The 17,294-nt window shown below is 29.6% G+C and overlaps 1 protein-coding gene across 1 annotated transcript in view; it reads left to right on the top strand.

Annotated features, from left to right (window-relative positions):
• The first annotated feature begins 5,021 nt into the window (after positions 1 to 5,021).
• The window catches only part of LOC100202641 (uncharacterized), a 106,216-nt gene continuing 93,943 nt past the window's right edge, over positions 5,022 to 17,294 (top strand). Inside the window, exon 1 of the mRNA XM_065790648.1 lies at positions 5,022 to 5,113. The gene's annotated coding sequence lies outside the window, so the exon portion shown is untranslated. The remainder of the gene's footprint in view (positions 5,114 to 17,294) is intronic.

Raw genomic sequence — 17,294 nt, 5'->3', positions numbered from 1 at the left:
TTTAATTTTGATTCACTCCCAATAAGTCTGCAAGCAACCACTATTACGTTGGGAGTTACAAGAAAAAAATAATACAGTTATAGAGCAAGAAAACGGTCGACAGAAGACTTAAAAAGTTGAAGGTTGTATGATCAGGAAAACATGAAGATGGGAGAGAGTTCCAAAGGGTTGAAGTGCGGGGAAAAAAGATAGACAAATAAAAAGTTTTTGGAGCATGCAGGGATAGATACAGTAAAAGAATGAGACTTTGATGAATGACGGATCAAGCGAGAATGAGTTTTGGTTGATGGAACTAGAGATGAAAGCTACTTTGAGCAACGGCTATGATAGTATTTATAGAAAAGAGAAAGATTTGCAACTTTACGACGATGGGAAAGAGGCTCGAGCTTAGCAGATAAACCGGGTTCATCTACGTTTACAATACGTTTTTAGACCTTGTCTAGAAGAGAAAGAGCATCATTAACTGAACCAGACAACAAATATGACAACAGTGTTCCATACAGAGACGAATAAGAGATTTGTAGAGGTAGAGAATGGAATCAGGAGAGAGAAAGTGAGAAGCACGATAAAGGGAAGCAATCTTAACTGATACTAATTTAGCAATCGATTGAATATATGGTTTCCATCAAAGGTCAGTAGTAAATGATAATTCAAGAAGAAGTAAAGAGAGGGTTGCCATTCATCAATATAGAAATGTCGATAGTTGTTTGCAGTAAATAACTGAGTTTTGTTGGAGATAAAATTTAGAAGCTACTGTGAACCTCAATCTGTTACAGAAGTGAGATCAGATTCAAGATCGGCTGTTCTAAGCGATCAAAAAGAGAAGACTTTTATCAGCAAAAAGAGCTGCTTTAGATGTAAGGTTGTCAGGAAGATCATTAATGTAGATAAGAAACAAAATAGGACCAAGAACAGAACCTTGAGGTACCCCAGAAGTTACTGGAAATAAAAAAGAATGTTAGCCTTCGAGGATAACTTTAATAAAACGGTTAGAAAGAAGCGATTTGATAATCTCAAAAACTTTCCCAGATACACCATATGAAAAAAGCTTATGGAGAAGACCAAAATGTCAAACTTTTTCGAAAGTCTTAGATGTGTCAAGAGCAATAGCTCTAGCCTCTCCGCCTCCATCTAATAAGAGATAAAATCTTTCATTCATAGCAGCTAGCAAGTCAGCCGTAGAGCGAGAGGATCGAAAACCGTATTACTAACAAAAAATTATCAATTGAAATTGAAAGTTTTATGCAAAGGCATGTTTAATATAGATAGGTCATATAAAATTTTTCAATTGATTAAATACTTGGTTATTTGCTTTTAAATTGAGCTTTAATAAAGACGTAAAAAATTGTTTTGAAATATTTTGTGCATCTTTCTTCCAAAAATGTTGAAGGTTTTCTAGATTTATTTTAATTTTGAAGTATAAAAACTTTGTTTAAATACTTTTGATGGGATGGTTTTTTAAAATAGCAATTTCTTGAAGTGACTGGATTTAAATTGGAGGAACGGTAACTCCTCCAGTTTAAAAAAATTCAAAAAATGGTAAATTTTAATGTGTTTTCGAGATAAACGATGCAATCCATGTAACAAGTTTTAAAAAGATATAATAATAAGTCTTCTAACATCTTACTAAAATCCGAAAAAATATAAGTTCCCAAACTTCAATGGCAAGGTTTTAAGAGATCTTTTATTGACAACACCTACACTGTCTCATTTTGCCCCACATAGTGGGGCAAAATGAGACATACTGTTTAGAATTAATCTAAGGTAATCAAATCAGATTTTAAAAGAATTAGAAAAATAAATCGTTTTTTATTATAAAATATTCTTTATATTGAAAGTTTTTTATATTAAAATATTAAATAAAATATTCTACTACTCTATTATAGAAACACCACCAGTCATATAAATCAAACACCACCACCACCACCAGTCATATAAATTACATATGGCTAGAACTTTTAGCAAAATCCAATAAAATAATGTTTTTTGTATGAGTTTTGTGCCCATCTAAAATCTAAAGAATCTTATTTTCACAAGATATTGTGCGCTTTGCAAAATATTTTTATAAACTCTATGAAAAGTTCAGTATATTATTATGTATCTTATCAGCATACATATTTTGTTTATATTTTACAATATTAAACTGATATTAATTTTTTATCTGATGTTAATAATTTGAAATTAAAACTTATAAAACACATACCGTTTTACAACAATGAACACAACAAATTACTTATTTTAATGCCTTTAGATTTGCAAATCTACTAGTGATAAATAACATTTACATTACTAGACTGTTTAAAACAACAAATAAATGCAACATTTAAACCTGTTGATAAAATTTAAACATATTAGGTAAATATAATAAATATAAGTAAATAGTACATTTTAGTATTTTAGTATGTTGGGTATCAACTGAACATAGTAAATACTACGCATTCACATTAAATAAACATATTAGATATTTGCAAAACAAAATAAAATGTCTCCTTTTGCTCCGCAACATGTCAGTACGGGAGTCACCTAATTTCCGAACAAATTTATGAAAGAATTTTATTATGGGTGTATGGAAATGATAGAATAATACCTAATGATGATAATAACGCGCATTTTTAAATATAAATTGTTTTGCACTTAGTGAGATCAAGAAAGGTTAAGAAAAATTACAATTACAGAAAAATTGTGGGACTAGCATTATGATAAACGAGATCTGTCTCATGTTCTCAGAGTTTTTGAAAAAATTTTTTAAGGTCTTAAAGAAAGATGAAAGATAAAGAAAAGAAGTTTTGAAAAAAGTAAAGGTAATAAAAATGGAGTTAGTAACTAAAATATAAACAACACCAGAATAAAAAAAATAGAAAATCAACAGTAAACGACGAAAATATTTAACAATCCAAAATTTCAAAATCTTGAAATAAAATTTTAATTTACTCAAAGTCTAAAGAACAACAACAATAAATTTAAATCAATTTTCAAAAATTATATAATATTTAAATACTACAAGGGCGTAAATGCATAGTAAAATAAGTTAGACCTTTTCTATTTGTAGAAAAGAGAAAAGAATGCAACTTTACAACAATGGTACAGTGTTTCAAGCTAGCAATATAATGCAGGTCCAACTATTTTTACAATGCATTTGCGCCCTTGTTTTAAAAAAAAACAGCATCATTAGAAAAACCAACCAACAGTATTTCATACAGGAATTTATTATTTTATATTTTTGGTTGAAATATTTAAGGAATACCAAAATGCTACAATGATAAAACTCATATTTTTGAAAACAAGGAAATAAATTTTATAAAAGTATGTAAGCTTATTGAAATAAAATTTTTTTTGAAAATTTCCATAAATTTTAAGCAAAAATTCCCGGAAAATTTCAGGTCGTTTTCAACCCTAAATATGGGAATCACTGTTTTAAATCTATCCTAAAAGAACCATTGTGGTTAATCTAGCCTAGACTGATCATTGTGGTAAATCTAGCCTAAAAAAATTAAAAAACATATTATTCAATATTTTTTTGTTAACTTAAATGTATCGTTTTTTATATAAAGAAAGATCTGCGTGTAAAAGGTGTGTGTCTGTGATGAATCTGCTTTTTCCCGACATTAGTTTTAGTGAAAATACGTTCCTTGTGCGCAAATATTGTTTTATAATCAACAAAAATTGATATTGGGATGTGCTGTTGTAATTTTGTTCCCTTCATATATTTAAGATTGTTATTTTATTATTAACTGTGCAAAAGGGAAATTTTCATGCATTTTGTATCCAAGTTTTGTGCATTTAGTGGAATAGTTACTTTAATTTTATCTTTTGATCAAGGCAGACACAGCTTGTTTTAATGAAAATAATGACTTCTTCCCATGGTGGCATACTAACGAGTTGGGTGTGTTGCAATATTGACGAGGTATGAAAACCTTATTTTATTCAAGAAAAACTTACTTTTAAGTAAAGTAAAAAGAAAGCGATACTCCAAAAGGTTTTTTTTTTTGGTCCAAAAAATACATAAAACGCAATATATCCTATGCGCATGCGCGAAACTTTTTAATGCTGCTGCGTAGCATGAAATGGTTAGCTAGGATAGTTACGAGTAATATCTGGCATTTCTGAGGAAAGACTCCAAGGTTAAATGAAATCATCAAGTTACCCTTGATTCTAACCAGCTCCATCCTCCTCTATGCCATCATAGGAGCAGTGGTTGCCTATGATGGCATACTTGTGCTTTTTTTAAAAATAGAAATGAATTTTAAAATAAACAAAACTGATGAAAACTCCAAGGATTATTATTGTTCTACATGTAACAAAAAATGTATCCATACCAAAACTTTTGTTCTTGGTCTACAAGATACTGAATAATGAAGCTTTAAAGTTAAGTATGCCATCATAGGCGCCTTTTCCTGCAAGATGTCTCAAAAAAGAAAATAGAGTCTAGCAAATAATAGTACTGTAAAAAGTTTATTATTTTAAACGTTAAATAAATATTTTTAGAGCTATATTTAGTTTTAATTTGTCTCAAATTATAATTTTATAAAATTTATAACATTGCTAATTTAGAAAATAGTGATTATATGTTAGATTATATAATGCGGAGCTTTGTGATATGATCGTTTAGACTTCTTAGAGCACCTAAATAGTTAATAGTAAAGTATATATATATATATATATATATATATATATAATTTATTTAGCTGTATCTAAAACTGAAATTAGTATTAAAGAATTACAAAATTTTATCTGCAGACTTATTATTATTGTACCTTTAAAAGATACTATTATAAATGCAATCCTAAAATTAATAGTATAAGATAGATACAATATGATCATAGGAATATATTTTACTATGTGGTTCAGAATATCAACTTTTTTTGTGGTTTTGTTTAAACCTAGCATACTGTGCACAAGTTTTAAGTTATATCACTATTACTCTAAAGAATACATATATATTTAATGTTGCATTCAACGTTGATATTGAAAAGTATTACTGAAGTGTTTTTTATAAATAATTTAAATTTTATAAAAGTGGTAGCTCTTTTGATTTACTTACATTTTTACGGTCTCCGAAAGAAGCGACTTCGTTTTGCTTGATAAAAACTCTTGAGCATCTAAATGTAAAAAGGTATGAAAACTATTTGCATAATAAAAAATTCATCACACGTAGCATATACTTATAGTTTATAAACGTAAATACTGAAAAAAATATTTGTATATATCAATTAAAAAAACGTTATGCTTATATTTCTACATTGTTATAACTAATTATTATTTTTAAATTAAAACTTTCCGAGACAAAACGAAACCGGCATTAAAATTGTTCGTTTATAACTTTTATTTTCAAAAATATAAAAAGAATTAAAAATTACCCTGAAGTAGTTGCTTTAAGAATTTAAAAACTGTTTTAGCCAAGTGTCGATTCAAGGGTCGAGTTATCTGAAGAACATTCATCAATTTATATTAACGCAGTCTTGCATATTTTGCACTTACTTTTTTTCATTATACGGTTGACGTATATAAAAAGGTAACAATAATAAACCAATCATATTCGTTTAAGACATTTTTTACATGTTTCCCATTTGATGAGACCGTAAATCTTTTTTAGAGCACCTTAATAACTACAAAGGAAAAAAAAAAATGTTTAATCACCAGATTTGAATTCAATTATCCTGCAAAGGTGACGCAGTAATTGAAAGGCATACTCCAAAACAAAATGCCCGAGGTTTGATTTTAGGTTAGGCAATTAATTTTCATGTACTATTCAGTGATGCTTTTCTATAAAACTTCCTAAGAATTAGTTCTTTCTTACGTCCGGCGAATATTTTAAACAGATGTTTTTCAATTCTTATAGTCGTAGGCGTAATTTTGAATTATGATATTTTCGATAACATCTTTAAATATAATTTTATGTTTTAGTATGAGTGTAGATGAATGTTCGATAACATCTTAAAATATAATTTTATGTTTTAGTATAAATGTAAAGTATTCTTAAAAATCTTTGGACTAAAAAAAAATGTTTTTTGATACTTTGAGCTCATACTTTATAAACGTTTTTTTTTTGTGTCAATATACCTTTTTTTTTGCACTATTGTTAACGTAAAAGATACGACTGGAGCAGGCAGAAGTAAATGGTCCTTTCATTTTGCTGAAGTCAAGTAACTGTTGTTTAACAACACATTTAAAATGTTGAGTCGAGTTTATCGTTTTATTATAATTTGTGAGAAATCGAATTTAAATTTGTGGTCTTCTTCTTGAGAATTTGGGTTGTCTTGGTTGTTCTGCATAGAATGTTTTTTTTTTTGTTCTTTATAACAATATTTATTACAATTTAAATAAACAAAACTTTATTACAATAATAAAAGTTAACAAGTCAAGATATCGTTAAGAAATAAATAATAAAAATAAATATAAAGAACGCGGATACTCAAAGAAGACCATCAGGTCTTGTTACAGAGAAACCGCTAATTGCTTGTGGATAAAAATAAAAAAAAAATAAAATAAAAAAGAATACACATTAAATATCTACATATACTAATATAGATAAGGGATTTTCAAAAAATTTCAAATTTAAAAGTAGATTAGTATATTTTCAGTTAAAAAAATTAGTTTTTTAAGATTTTGTTTAAAAGAATCAAAAAGAAAAAAAAAGAAATTACATTCTTGAGAAAAATCTTTAGAAGTATTTAGAACCATACTATTCCATAAAAATGGTCCGCGAAATGAAATAAAAATTTTACCAAAATTAGTTTGAGAAAATGGTTGTCGAATTAAATTATCGTTCCTTAAAATATGTTTATTTCTATTTCTTTGTAAATACAAGTTACGAAAAGAAACAGGTGATATGTGGGTCTTGCATTTATACATAAAACAAAAAAGACACACACCTATCCAAAAATGGTCCCAACCTCAATTTTGAGGACCAAAAAAACGACCTATTGGACATTAATCTGCAAGGTCTCTTGTATCACCAGATGTAAAAATTAAAATCTAATCTTTATAGCCTAAGGAGAAAAACACATTTAAAGTTTTATAGCTCTTTGCGCTACTGATTGCACTTGGAGCTCCGTTGTAAATCTATTTTGTTTTTTTTTCCTTTTTGGGTTATGGAGTTTTTAAAAAATATCAAAAACTCTTTACATATATGTGTTGGCTATAACCTGAAAAAAATCAGCTCTTTAACACTTGTGGTTTGTGTACAGGGACCTAAAGTATAGAGTATAGCTCTAAAACCTCTTCAAAAAGAGGCAACGGATGCTTAACGTTTTTAAAGTTTCAAAATTTAATAGAATGAAGCCTTGGCATGCATCTTTTAGGCAAAAAAAAATAGGAGCAAGATATCTTTTATCTGTGAAAAGATATAGCTCTTAAAGTAGAAACCTCGCCTTTGTAAAAGCGGCCAAAATGTAGCAGTTTTTTGTGGTTTTTATGTCTTTCAAAGATTCAAAGTTACATTAAATAACTAATCTAGTAACAATATGAGGTGACTAGTGGATATGGGATTCTATGGTTGTTAGACATCACATCTGTGTGTACTTTGTCTGCAAAAAGAGTGCTTTTTTTGACCTTGTTTGTACAAAAGTAGGAGCAAAAAACACATAGAGAAATTTTTTTTTAGTTGTTCTGAATTTAAAACGCATGAAAACCTCTTTTTGTTTTAGTAGTTAAACCCACAGGTTTGCTTTGTTGTTTTTTCTAAACATTATTGAACAAAAATTGGATATAATAACAATTTTTTTCATATTGTAAAAATTATGTTTGAATTGTAAATTCAAAATTAGTTGGTAATTTATAAAATAATTTCAGTATTAATGTTAGAATCAAGTTTTTTTTATATAAATCAAAAATGCATAACCTTGTTGTGCTTTTTTTTTGTTTTGAACAAAAAAAAGGTTTGTTTTGAACAAAAAAAATAAAAGATAGGAGGTCTCCTAGACCTCCTATTTTTATTGCTCTGACCAAGTTTGTTTCTACTATTTAAAAATCAGAAGCCACAACTTCAAAGTAATTACTTTTAAGTAATTACAAAAGCCGCAACTTCAAAGTAATTAAAACCTAAACAACTAAAAAGATTTTTTATCAACACAAGCTTGTACTGAAACTATTTTTCAAAGATCAGTTTTTTAACCATTGAAATGCCATATAAAAGAAAAACTCATCATGATTGTCGGCAATCTGTATGCTTTTTTGTTTTTCAAAATGTGACAGACATATTACTGATTTCATCAAGGAAAGGATACTAGATATTTTTTCTGGAAATTCTATTGACTTTAAGGATGATAGAGTTCCATTGGGCATATGCAATTCCTGCAGAGCAATGGTACAAAAGAATGGCAAGGGTGATAGAAACTTGCCTCCTCCCAAGCCTCATGACTTTAACAAAGTGATTATTATACCAAAGACCAGAAGATTGTATTCTTGTAATTGTTTAATTTGCCAAGTTGGCAAACTAAAAGGACATTCTACAAAGCTCAGTTTTTTAACCGATCGAGATTTGAAAGAAACATCAAGTAGCTTTGATAAACTATGCTCAAACTGTCTCAGTGTAGTCAAAAGAGGAATAACACATGTTTGTTCACAAACCACCAAGTATGAAAACTTAAAGAAAATGATAGCAACTGATTCAAGAACTGCTGAAAAATATGCGTCCTCTGTAATAACTCAAAAGGTATCCTCTCCACAGGGCACAATTAGGTTGAGCAGAGAAAGTGGTAAAGCATTAACTATTACTCCAGGTACCTCCAGAGCTCAGTGCATATCAAGAACTTCTCTAACTACTTTGGACATGGTTCAAGTTCAAATCAATACTGGTCTTTCAAATAAAAATATGCAAGAACTGGCTGTAACATTAAACAAGACTACAAATTCAAAAACTGTTGAAACAAAATTTAGGGAAAATTTTACAATGGCTGGTCAAAAAGTTGAAGGTTTATTCAAAGTTTCTAAAATCTCACTTACAAAACCATTAACAAAATCTGAAGATTTGGTGGATGTTGTTCATTGCAAGAATTTAAGAAACTTTTATAACCCAATTCTCAGTGTTAGAGCAATCACTTCATTGCCTCTCATCAAACTAGGTATTGATGGTGGAGGATCTTTTCTAAAATTCAGCATGAGTGTTATCTCCAATGTTAGATGTCGGATTGTCACAAAGACTTCAGCCTCAAATGGCAAAAGCTTACCGACTGTAAAACATGGGAAAGAAACAAGTGCCAAGCGTCAGCTACTTGTTGCTGCTGCTGAAAATGTTTCAGAAACTTATGACAATGTCAAAAAAATTTGAGGCTTAACTGGGAAAATTGATGTGCCTTTCATTAATGCATGTAACATGAAGTTAGCCAATATCATTTGTGGCATTCAGTCTCACTCAAGCAAACACCCTTGCTGTTGGTGTGATGTTAAATCTGATGATCTCAAAGAACAGGGAACTCCAAGAAACTTCAGATCCATTAAGATGCAATACAAAGCATTCATTGAGAAAGGATATGGAAAAATGTGCGCAAAAGATTTTTATAATGTTGTTCATAATCCATTGATAAAGAAGATGTCAAACAAGTTATTAAGTTTATTCCCCCAATGGAACTTCATCTTCTCCTTGGAATTGTAAATCATCTTTACATATCAATTCTAAAGATATGGCCGAAAGGCAAATATCGGCCACTACTTCTTAAATTGAAATTGCAACCTTATCATGGTGGAGAGTAAGTTGAAATTGATTGTCATAAGCTTTTGAAGAACATAGATGTTTTGCAAAGAATTGTTGATAGCGAAAAAGCAGAACACATGCTTGGTTTTGTAAAAACATTCCAACATTTTAAGAGTGTTGTTTGCTCCTGTTTTGGAAGGACATTAAATACTGCATATGTTCAACATATCAAAGACTTTAAGAACTCATATCTTCAACTCTCAGTTTTAGTCACTCCAAAAGCCCATGCAGTGTTCTACCATGTTCCTAAATTTATTGCTCTAAAGGGTTCGGCATTGGGCATTTTTAGTGAGCAATCAACAGAAACCTTGCATTCAATCTTCATTGCTCAATGGGCAAGGTACAAAAGAAACCCTGATCACCCTAGTTATGGAAGCCAGTTACTGAATTGTGTTATTGACTATAACAGCAAGCATCTTAGAATTGGATTATTTAAATAATTCTTTTTTTTTTAACAGTTAAACAGAGATTTCTAGAATTTCATTCTAGAAATACTTGAGACAAAATTTGTTGATAATAAATATTCTTTTCTGAAATTTTTGTTTATATTAAAAACTATATTTATTAAGTTTATAAAAAATTTTTCAGAAGTATATAGCTTATTTTGCAAGTACTAAATAAAAAAATATCAACAGCAATTTGAAGAAAAAGTAATAAATATCACAACAACACCATAAAGAATTTTTTTTAAAGGAAATCATTTCATGTCTGTGTGTATGTGTTTTTTCAATGGGAGATTAAGGTTATATGGGATTTTCTTCTGTTTGATATCTTATTAAAACCCAATTCAGTAAAGATATATTTCCTATTTAAATAAAAGAAGTTGTTATTATTATGTGTATTTCCAATATTTGGTCAATAATGTTTAGAAAAAACAACAAAGCAAACCTGTGGGTTTAACTACTAAAACAAAAAGAGGTTTTCATGCGTTTTAAATTCAGAACAACTAAAAAAAAATTTCTCTATGTGTTTTTTGCTCCTACTTTTGTACAAACAAGGTCAAAAAAAGCACTCTTTTTGCAGACAAAGTACACACAGATGTGATGTCTAACAACCATAGAATCCCATATCCACTAGTCACCTCATATTGTTACTAGATTAGTTATTTAATGTAACTTTGAATCTTTGAAAGACATAAAAACCACAAAAAACTGCTACATTTTGGCCGCTTTTACAAAGGCGAGGTTTCTACTTTAAGAGCTATATCTTTTCACAGATAAAAGATATCTTGCTCCTATTTTTTTTTTGCCTAAAAGATGCATGCCAAGGCTTCATTCTATTAAATTTTGAAACTTTAAAAACGTTAAGCATCCGTTGCCTCTTTTTGAAGAGGTTTTAGAGCTATACTCTATACTTTAGGTCCCTGTACACAAACCACAAGTGTTAAAGAGCTGATTTTTTTCAGGTTATAGCCAACACATATATGTAAAGAGTTTTTGATATTTTTTAAAAACTCCATAACCCAAAAAGGAAAAAAAAACAAAATAGATTTACAACGGAGCTCCAAGTGCAATCAGTAGCGCAAAGAGCTATAAAACTTTAAATGTGTTTTTCTCCTTAGGCTATAAAGATTAGATTTTAATTTTTACATCTGGTGCTACAAGAGACCTTGCAGATTAATGTCCAATAGGTCGTTTTTTTGGTCCTCAAAATTGAGGTTGGGACCATTTTTGGATAGGTGTGAATATTAAAAACATTTAACTCATATATATTGAGTGCTTTCATATCATATAAAAGAGGCTTGGTGTGAGCAAAACGGTCCTTGAAATTTATAAGTTGTTTTGTGTTTGTGAAATTTTGTTTTGTGTTTGTTGAAATTTATAAGTTGTTTTGTGTTTGTGATCGATTATTTGGAAGTAATAATGGAATATTTTTTGGAACCAAATTATTTTTTAGTTTAATCATTAAACTAAAGGATACTATTGATGTTTTGTTCATAAATATTATGAACTCTCAGTACTTTTATAATGTGTTTAGTACAAGCGTATCCATTGTCATTTGTTAATATACGGCGTGCTTGCTTTTAATTTTTTATAGGCTAAAGCTAGTTTTGATTAGTAAATACTTGCCCAAACAACATTGCAGTAGCTAATCTAGGTATGAACATATGCAAAGTATAAACTTTTTAGGCATACTTTATTTAGAATATACTTAGCTTTATTCATAATCCCAATACTTATAAATATTTTATTTTCTAAAAGCTTGATGAATTCTTTTCGCTAATATGCTCATCAAATATTACTCCTAGAAACTGCGGAAAATGCTCTTTTTTATAGCTTTCTATTCACTCACTGACGAGTCCGCATTTTTTGATTTTTTTTTTTTTTTTTTGTGGAGGCCAAAACTTCACAGCGCTTTTTAAAGCAATTCTTTTGATCGTACAGCCCTGAAATTTTACAAATAATCTTTTGCCGACTAACAATAGCTATATTTGTTACATTTGATTCAATAGGTATTTTAGATTTACGATGCCCCACCTCCCCGTTGGTTAGATCTGGAACTCCGAAAAAAATATCGGAAACCGAGAGGGCATCAAAAAGTGTTAAGTATCAATATAAATTTAATTAAAAATTTTACAAATATTCCACTTGTTAATTTCAGACAAATAAAAATGCGTCCAAAAAAGAACAAATACATCAACCGAGAAGAAGACCCAACCAACATTTAAATTAATAAAAAAAAATATGCTTGAAATATTTTTGTGAATTATTATATACAGAATTCAAAATAAATTTTTATTGAATATTAATCATAATCAATAAGTGTAATAATTCAATTTTATCAAGACTAAAAAGTAGAAAAAAAAATAAATAAAAAAACTTTTCAAAAAAAACTTTCTATTCAATTGACTAAAAAGTAGAAAATAACTTTTTTCTGTTTCTGGTACTCGTGGAAATCATGTACTTAGTAATAATCACTTTTGTAAAGCCAATACTGGAAGACATTGAAGGCAATTCATGTACGTATGTAAACAAACAAACTCATCGAAGTAAAGGAATAGAAAGTTTGGCGCCTTTTAAGTCAGATGCTTTCAAAATCAAATTCGTTTTAAATGTACATAAAGCTAAAGGAGCCAAACTTTCTATTCCTTTACTTCGATGAGTTTGTTTGTTTACATACGTACATGTATTGCCTTCAATGTCTTCCAGTATTGGCTTTACAAAAGTGATTATTACTAAGTACATGATTTCCACGAGTACCAGAAACAGAAAAAAGTTATTTTCTACTTTTTAGTCGATTGAATAGAAAGCTATTTTTAAAAAGTTTTTTTTATTTATTTTATTAATTTTATTTTGTCAACTAAAATATCTGGAAGTTTTAATGGTAATGATTCTGACTTCTAATGTTTGTAAATAATGTATTTGCTTTTTTCGGAAATTTAAGGAAAATTCATTGACCTTCAACCAATCGCTTAACTCTTCAGGGTCCTGATTTACTTTGTTAAAAATAGTATTAATATTTGAGTGGGTATAAAAAGCTTGGGTGTCAGCTTGGGTGTCATCTGCAAAAATAATTAAATTCAGTATACGAGAGGATAAAAATATATCGTTGATATAGATAAGAAAAAGCAAAGGACCTTGAATGGACCCATGGGGAACGCCACAAGTAATGATTTCATAGTAGGTGTAAGTATTATTGCAATATAAGGCTTGTTTTCGGTTGTTTAGATAGCAACTAAACTTTTGACAAATTGATAAATACTCGAATTGTATACTTATTTTTGTCAAACCCAATTAAGATTTCGTTAACTAACTTTATTACTACACGTTCAGTTGAATGGTTCGTTTTAAATCCGTAATGGTTATTAAGAAAGAAATTGGGGTTTTGGAGGTATGTAAAAAGTCTGTTGTAAATCATGCGCTCTAGTAATTTTTAGAAGCATAGAAGTATGGAGATATAATGAAAGTATGAAGAGCATGCATGGTAGTATGGAGATATGCCTATAGTTATACTGTATTAAAAAATATACTAAATTAAAAGACTTATTTTAAAGCGCTGAATTAAAAAGATATAATTTAAAGTACAAACGACATTTTATGTTTTAGTACTGTATAAGGTACACCCATTAAGTAAATGCAAAAAAACCTCTAGTTTGAGATAATTGCTTACGTACGCATTATTGAAAGAATATTTAGACTTTAGTGTGGAATTTCTGTGTTGGATGGATACATTTGTTTTGTGTTAGGCAGTGATGAGACATTTTCCCAGAATGACGTAACTAAAGTTTTGTTGTCTTTATTTTTTACTCTTACTTACTTTTATAAAAATATTTTTTATATTTTTCAGATCTCCTGTGGGTATGATTAGTTTATTTTTAGAAGTTTTTAATTTGGTATTCACAAGCAGTGTGTCATCTTTAAAATTAGTCTTTTTTTAAAGGCTGTTTTAATTTTTTTTTGTTACCCTTCATTTTGGTTAGTCGTCTCTATCTTATGTTAAGACCTTTTTTTATTTATTCAAACTGATTTATTTATTGACTGTGGATTCCCAGCAAATTATAGCGGAATTTCAGTAGACCTATTTAGGCATTTTGGGCGGACCACTGTAGTTTTGCTCATCGGTTACTTAATGGACCATTAGTGGCAGCCACCAAAAGTGGCTAGCTGATGACTAGCCACTATTAACATTTTGGAAAGTTATCAGCTTACCATTTATAGCGGCTGCCAATAAGTAACTGATGAGCAAAACTCCAATAAACCGCTAAAAAATGCCTATATAGGTCGACTGCAAATCCACTAAAACAATGTTTGCTAGGTTAATTTTTATGTTTTTTGTTTACTGAAAAAATTATTTTGAAATATAGGGTAATAAACAGAAGACATGTAGGGGTAATAGTACAACTGTCATGTAGGGTGATATGTAGTCATCTACATATGACATGTAGGGGTGGGTTGGTAGAAGTGAGCCAAGGCTAAATGTGAACTATTGGTCCCATTGCTAAAATGACCCAAGCAAAAGACCACAAATTATTACCACGAAATTACATAAAAATTGCTTTTAAAGTAATCCAATTTTTACTGTATTTTGGTACGAGTGTTTGTGATAGCGGTGAATTCCAATTTTTTAAGTACAAAACTAAAACTTTTTTACTTTTTGAAAGTTCTTTAAAGAACAGTGGACTATTCTGAGACATTAAGTAGTGGTCAAAAAGTAAAAACAAAGAAAATATAAAAAGTTTTGTTTTCTATTTTAAGAAATTATCAAGACTTTGAGTAGACTTAGATAGAGCAATCTGGGTCTATGAAAGCTAATGTGAGGTAAACGTGAGCTTAATTGAGCTGTGTGGGTTAATGAGAGTTAAATTGGTATTTATCAGTTTTCCCAGAAAATGGCTTTAAATACTGGAAAAAAGATTTTTTAATAATTACGTCTAAGTAGTTTAAAAAATAAAAAATGAATACTTTATTTGAAATCATTAAAAAATGGAACTTTTTAAAATAATTTTCAAGTTTTGACTTTCGTTTATTTTTTTGTATCAAAATGCGTTGTTATAATTTATTAATTATACAATAAAAAAAATCTTCAAAACAAAAAAAGTATATTTAAGAGCTATGGTTTAAGCTTGAGTTATGGCTTATAATTCTTCATAAGTAATAATTCTTCATAAAAGCTAATGGCTTTCAGCTCAAAGTAAAAAACATAATCTTTCAGTAGTATTAAAATTTTCTTATTTAATTTTTTACTTATTTTATGTCAGAAATATAACTAGTTGAATAAAAGAAATATAACTGAAATCATAACTAGTTCTAAGAATTTATCTTATTAACACGGTTCACGAAAATAGAAAACCGAAAACCTCTAATGTTAAAAATTTAAATATATCTGGTTTTTCTATCAATAAAATTGAAAATTTCCAAATCTGTTACTTTTGATTTAATTATACAAATTGAGATGCTCTCACAGTTGACCCTCACTGTTAGTGATGTCTCACAGTTGGTCCTCACTGTTAGTGATGTTCTTACAGTTGACCCGTCAATTACATTATTAGGTTCTTATATCAGCCCTGAAAAACTTTTCTAAATCTGGAAAAAAGGATTGTTCAAGAAAAGAAAAAAAAAAGTCAATCTATGATTGTTGCAAACATTCCTGAGTAAGATTGAGAAAAGACCCTGTAGTAGCTGGTAATACTGACCAAGGAAATTCAATTCAATCTTAAAAAAGGATTTTTATTATTCTAATATCAAACCAAATCAATCGAACCAAATTAACCAAACTCTCTGTATTCGCTAAATTTGGAACAGCAAATAAGACTTGTATAAAGTTGAATAAGTATTTCAATGAGTTTTCTTTGGAAAATATTAATAGTTTTGCGTTGACTAATTTACATGACTGTTAAAATTGACATTTTAAATCGAATGGCAGTTAAATTGACACTATTTCAAACATCGCAGTTGTTCTCCGTTGTAAATGTTTGCTTTATTGTTAAACATTAATGGCAAATCTTAATAAACTACTTTTATTGTTTGTCCATTTTGTTCATAAAACAATGCTAAATCTTATTTTTGTTATAAAGTTCCATTGTTATGTTAAATTCGATAAACAGCTGAACTATTTTCTTCTTTTGTTATTTTTCATTTAACTACCTTAAGACAATGTCTAAATTTAGTTTTTAGGTAATCACTCCACTCTAATCATTTGCTCGGTTCACTCAATACGTATGAAGGTAAGAGTGAATCAGTAGACACACCTCCATTGTTGTTTAAAATGCAAGATGATTTGATTAGATGTGGGGCTAGATTAGTATATAAATATCCCAGATAGTACAGATACGTTGGGCCAACATTGAAACAACATCGGGAGTTTGATCGGCTGGTCGTCGCAAACCGACGTAGGCAATACGCCAACTTGAAAATCGGGGCGACGTCAAACCCAACTATCGCTTAAACTTTGTTAAAACGTATTCTCAAACATCGGATTAACTTCGCTTTAAAGTTGGCACTACGTTTTAAATGTTGCTTGTCTAACGTCACCTTAATGTTGTTCCAATATCGTTTAAACGTTGACAAAGCAAATATTGCAAATATTAAATTAATAATACATTGGAATCCCGTTAACTCGGACTCTGAACGGGTATATATATTTTGTCCGACTAAGCGAATGTCTGAGTTAAGCGAAGCTTTTGATATGTATAGAGAATTCAAGGGGAATTGAAAATTTGTCCGACTTAGTAAAAGTCCGACTTATCCAGGGTCCGAGTTAACGGGATTCTACTGTAACACTTATCTACCTTTTTTATTCTACAAATTGTTTCTCCTTTAATAGGTTCCTTAGAAAGGCTTACAGATGAACCTATTGAAAGAGAATTTTATATATAATTTTATAAACCAATAAATGATTGCAGATATTTTATAAGAAAATATATATAAAATATATCTTCTATATATATAAAGGGCAATGTGTGTGTGTGTTTGTTTGTTTGTTTGTTCTCTATAGAAATCCAAACCGCCGGACCGATCTCGATGAAATTTGGCATGGGGGTAGTCCTCGAGGGGGAGAAGGTTCTTAGCTGGGTTTTGACCCTGTACCCCGACCCCCGGGGTCAAGGGGGCTAAAAAATGGGCCCCCCTGACTCCGGGGTCAGGGGGGCCAATTTTTGGGCCGA

This window comes from Hydra vulgaris, chromosome 02 (assembly GCF_038396675.1).
Source record: "Hydra vulgaris chromosome 02, alternate assembly HydraT2T_AEP".
Lineage (NCBI taxonomy): Eukaryota > Metazoa > Cnidaria > Hydrozoa > Anthoathecata > Hydridae > Hydra > Hydra vulgaris.
This window is presented reverse-complemented; position numbering and strand designations above follow the sequence as displayed.